Source organism: Marmota monax, unplaced genomic scaffold (genome assembly GCF_021218885.2).
Source record: "Marmota monax isolate L192 unplaced genomic scaffold, Marmota_monax_Labrador192_F-V1.1 WCK01_AAM20220418_F8-fsc00225, whole genome shotgun sequence".
NCBI lineage: Eukaryota > Metazoa > Chordata > Mammalia > Rodentia > Sciuridae > Marmota > Marmota monax.
The window spans coordinates 76,176-81,675 of record NW_026694524.1 but is presented as its reverse complement, the minus strand read 5'-3'; the positions used below and the strand labels follow the sequence as shown (position 1 = coordinate 81,675).

The following is a 5,500-nucleotide window of genomic DNA, read 5'->3' as shown; positions in this document are numbered from 1 at the left end:
TTTGTGTAGATCCTGATTTCCAACTGATATCATTTTCTTTCTGCCTTAAGGATGTCCTTTAACATTTCTTGTGGTGTAGATCTGTGGGTAATTAATTCTTATAATTTTTCTGTGTATGAAAAAGTATTTTAGGCTGGGTATTGTGGTGCATGCCTGTAATCCCTGTTAACTGAGAGGTTGAGGCAGGAGAATTGCAAATTTTAGGTCAGCCTGGGCAACGCAGGGAGACCCTGTCTCAGAATAAAATGAAGGAAGGGTTGGGAGTGTAGAGCACTTGTCTGGCACGGGCAAGGCCCTGGATTCAATCCCCAGTACTAGGAAAAAAGTCTCTATCTCACCTTTTTGAAAAGTATTTTAATGGGTATAGAATTGTAGGCTGACAGTTTATTTTACTGGAAATTGAACCCAGAATCACTTTACCAATGAGCTACATCCCCAGGCCTTTTAATTTATTACTTAGTTTTTATTTTGAGACAGAGTCTCAATAAGCTGCCAAGACTGGCCATAAACTTGGGATCCTCTTGCTTCAGTCTCTAGTGTAGCTGAAATTATAGGCATGTGCCATTGTCCCTAATAATTTAATAGGCTGAACGTTAGTTTGTTAGTTAGTTTGTTTTTCACTAATTTAAAGACCTTGTCTTGCTGGACATGGTGGCACATGCCGGTGATCCCAGCAGCTTGGAAGTCTAAGGCAGGAGGATCACAAGTTCAAGGCCAGCCTCAGCAGCTTAGCAAGACCCTGTCTCAAATAAAATATAAAAAGGGGCTCAGGAGTGGTTAGGGCTGTGGCTCAGCAGTAGAGTGATCACCTAGCATGGGCGAGGCCCTGGGTTTGATCCTCAGCACCAATAAAAATAAATAAATTAATTAAAGATATTGTATCCAACTACAACTAAAAAATAAATATTAATAATAAAGGGCTGGGGATGTATCTCAGTGGTTAAGTGGCCCTGGGTTCAATCCCTGATGCCAAACAAACAAACAAAAAACCTTGTCTTCTTTTTTTCTTTTTGGTACTAGGTGTTGAACTCACAGGTGATTTACCATTGAGTCACATCCCCAGCCCGTTTTATTTTTTATTTGAGACAGGGTCTCACTAAGTTGCTTAGGGCCTTGCTAAGTTGCTGAGACTGGCCTTGAACTTGTGATCCTCCTGCCTTAGCCTCCAGAGTCGCTGGAATTATAGGTATGCTTGCACCTGGCTTTCTTGTCTTTTTGCTTGTATTACCTTCAGCAAGAAATTTGATGTCCTAATTTTGTTCCTGTTTTAGTCAGCTTTTCCACTGCTGTGACTAAAAGACCTGATAAGAACAATTGGAGGAGGAAAAGTTTTTTTGGGGGGGACCCACGGTTTCAGAGATCTCAGTCCATAGAAGGCTAGCTCCATTCCTTAGGGCTTGTGGTGAGGCAGAGCATCATGTCAAGGAGGAAAGCTGCTGGGAACATGGCTCCAGGAAGCAGAGAGAGAAAGCTCTCCTTTTCACAGACAAAATATCAACCCCAAAGGCACATCCCCAATGACCCACCTCCTCCAGCTATACCCTACCTTTCTACAGTTCCCTCCTGTTATTCCCCATCAGGGGATTGATGCACTGATTAAGTTAAGACTCTCATAACCCAATCATTTCACCTCTAAATTTTATTGCATTATCTCACACATGAGCTCTTGGGGGACACCTAATCTGAACCATAATAGTTCCTGTGTACAGGTCCCTTCCCACTTCTGTCTGCTTTTTAGATTTTTCTCTTTAGCACTGGTTTTGATCAATTTGATTATGATGTACCTGGGTGTGTTGTAGGGACAGATGAGGCAAGGCACTGAAGATGGCAGGAAGCAGTTTTATTTGGCTGCAGCCAGGTTCAGAGGGCACAGCTTTTGCTGTAATTAATCCCTTGAACCCTGAGTTTGGACAGTTTCAGAACTTGATACCTAGCAGGTAAGGGGAGGGGCTCAGAAGTTCACAGTCTGTAGAAGTTCACATAAAAGCAGCTTTTTCTTTCACTGTTTTGGGAAAGTTAACCCTTCAAGGACAACACCTGAGAAGGGGAGAGCTTCTTCTCCCCTTTCTTTCCTCCCCCTGCCAGCTGTTATCATGGAGCCCAATTGGTAACTTCTCTTATCTTAGAAATGTAGACATCTCTGTGAAGCCCCAGCTCAAGGCCAGAGGCCTTGTTTACACATTTCTACAAACTACTGGATACATGTTTGTGGAAAACTAGTAAGGGGGTGCTGATTTCTTCCTAGCCAGTGGCCAAGTAAAACAGGGCAACACGAAAATTGGAAGTTTATCTACATTAAACTCTTTTGAAGAGACTCTTCTGCTGACAGTCCTAAATGCAGCCATGGTGAAGATTTCTGGAGAAACCCAGTTAAGACTTTTCTGTGGAGAAAGGGGGTGCCACTACAGGGGTAGTTTCCTATGCTTAGGGTTCTTGTATTCTTGGATTTTTAGGCTTCTAGTGTTCTTCAAATTTGAAAAACTTGGACAGGTTTTTGAGTGTCTTCTCTCTTTGGACTCAAATTACTCATATAATATGTTGCTTGACACTGTTCCTCAGCTCACTGATGCTATTTCTTCCTTCTCTCCAGTGCTGGGGATTGAACCCAGGGCCTCATGCATGCTAGGCAAATGGTCTACCACTGAGCTATATCCCTGGCCCATTTTTTTGTTGTTTGGGTCCTTTTCTCTATGTTTTATTTTTTAGTATTTTCTAATTGCTATGCTTCAATTTGACAAATATATTTTCCTTCTGCAATGTCTAATGTGCTGTTAATTCCTTAAGTGTATTTTCAACCAGGCCATGTAACTGTTTGAATTGGGTACTTTTTATATCCTCAATGTCTCTATTTAAGTGTTTGAACATATGTCAGACTCTGAGCTACTTTTACTCACAAACACTAGAGATGCCAATGTGTGGGGATTTTTCTACATCAACAATGGTTCTCCAACTCTCCAGACAGCAACTGGGTGTCCAACAATTCAATTCAATTGACACTACTCAGAGTTCGTGTCATACCCCACAAGTTAAGGGCTTGATCCCACAAGACTGGCTCTACTTGAGATACCAATTGAAAAATCCCAGCCAGTTGTGGCAGTGACATATGCCTGTAATCCCAGCTACTCAAGAGGCTCAGGAAGGAGGATTGCAAATTCAAGGCCAGCGTCAGTAATTTAGTGAGACCCCATCACAAAATAAAAAATTAAAAGGACTGGGGATGTAGCTCAGTGGTAAAGCACCCCTTGGTTTGCTCCTAAATACCCCCTCCTAAAAAGAGGAAAAGAAAAATCCCAGGCCTCCAGGACTTCTGACCCCCTCCTTTGGTTTGATAATTTGTTAGAATGGCTCACAGAACTCAGGAAACACTTCACTTACTATTACTGATTTATTTTAAAGTGGATATGACTCAGCAAGAAATAAATGGGAGAGATTATAGGGTGAGATGTGGGGGAGGGAACACCCTCCCAGAATCTTCATGTGCTCACCAACACAGAGCCTTTATGAGGTTTCATCACATAGGCATGATTGATGAAGTCACCAGCCATTGGTGATTAACTCAATCTCCAGTTCCTTTCCCTTCCCAAGAGGCCCCAGTCTTCTAATCACTTGGCGGTTTTCTCTGGCAACCAGCCTCTACTCTGAAGTTACTGAGGTGCCCACCAAGGGCCACCTCGTTAGTATAAACTCAGGTATGGTTGAAGGGCTTGTTATGAATAACAAGCTGCTCCTCTTGCCTCATGACTCTGGAAATTACAGGATTTTTAGCTGTGTGCTAGGAATCAGGAACAGAGACTACATATGTTTCTTATTATAATATCTCACATATGATTATAATAGTAACTGTGTTAGTATCCCTCTCTGATAATTCTAATATCTAATATCTGTCAGTTCTGAGTCACTGTGGGGTTGTTTTTGAGGTTGTTATTGTTGCCCAGAGTGGCCTCAAACTTGGAATTCTCCTGCCTCAGCCTCCTGAGTCACCAGGATTATAGGTGTGTGCCACCTTGCCTGGTTCTGAGTCAGTTTGCTTTTGTTTAAAGACAAAAAAATCTTCAAATTTATTGCCTTTCTTTACCTAACCCACCAAAATAAATTTTTCTTAGTACTGCTATTCCTTTCCACAAAACAAAAGCAAATAATTCAGACATCCTTTATCATTAAAAAATCAAAGAAAATCTTTTCTATTGCCAACACTCTTCATCTGATTTTTAAAAAACCATCTTAAACCACTTCTCCATTATCAAGTTGAGCCTGTTTTTTTCTTCTTAAGTTAATGTTTTATTTTATATTTTTATTGGTGCATTATAATTATGCATAATAGTGGGATTCACTATGCATTATATTTGTACTTGCATATAACATAATTTGATCAATCTCATTCTCCAGTACCTTCCCTTTCCCTGCCCTCCTTCCTCTCCTCAATCATCTTGCTCTACTCTATTTATCCCTTCTTTTATTGTTATTTTAATTAGTGATATATATATATAAAATTAATTGTGGTATATTCATACATGCACATAGCATAATTTGGTAGATTTTATTCCCCAGTACTTCCCCTTGATCCTCTTCCTCTGCTCTATTGGTCTTCCTTCTATTTTCATGAGATTCCCCCTCCCTTTTTATTACAAATATGGAACACACAAATAAGAATTTGTGTCATCCTTGCTCAGGGACCAAGCTAATCTTCTCTGTATCATTCCAGTTTTAGTATATGTGTTGCCAAATTGAGCACTGAATGGGTGTTTTTGTTTTTTGTTTTTGTTTTTTTGGTACTGGGGATTGAACCCAGGGGTGCTTAACTACTGAGCCACATCCCAGTCCCTTTTGTTTTTTGGCCAGAGTACCTTTTTATTTTTTATTCTGAGTTGCTTAGGGCCTCGCTAAATTGCTGAGGCTGGCTTTGAACTTGTGATCCTCCTGCCTCAACCTCTTGAGCCACTGGGATTATAGGCATGTACCATCATGCCTGGCACTGAGTTGGTTTTGATTGATTTATTATTTCCTTATTATAGACAATGTTTTCCTACAAAGTTATTCCTGGAAATCTTTGATTGGATCTCAGATATTGCTGGATTTTTTTTTTATGGTACCAGCAGTTTAATCTAGAGCCTTGAACATGTTAGGTGAGCACTGAGCTATATCCACAGTCCTTTTTATTTATTTATTTTATGAGACAGAATCTCACTAAATTGTCCTGGCTGGCCTCAGACTTGTAATCCTCCTGATCCTCCTGCCTCAGTCACCTGAGTAGCTGAGATTACAGGCCTGCAGCACTAGGCCCAGCTCTATTTTTCTTTCTTTATTAAATTAACATATAATATTGTATGTATTTATGGTATACAACATGTTTTCAAATATATACATTGTGAAATGACTAAAATCTAGGAAATTAGCATATGTAGTGCCTCACATAGTTATCATTTGGTGGTAAGAACACTTACCATCTCTCTTAGCAGTTTTTAAGAATATATTAGGAAAAAAATATATTAGTAGAGGTCAG

The 5,500-nt window shown here is 40.1% G+C and overlaps 1 non-coding gene across 1 annotated transcript; it reads right to left on the bottom strand.

Moving 5' to 3' along the window:
• Positions 1 to 4,624: 4,624 nt before the first annotated feature.
• On the bottom strand, positions 4,625 to 4,732 carry LOC124076338 (U6 spliceosomal RNA). Its single transcript, XR_006846321.1, has one exon. It is a non-coding gene; the product is annotated as a U6 spliceosomal RNA (small nuclear RNA).
• Between the last annotated feature and the right edge of the window lie 768 nt (positions 4,733 to 5,500).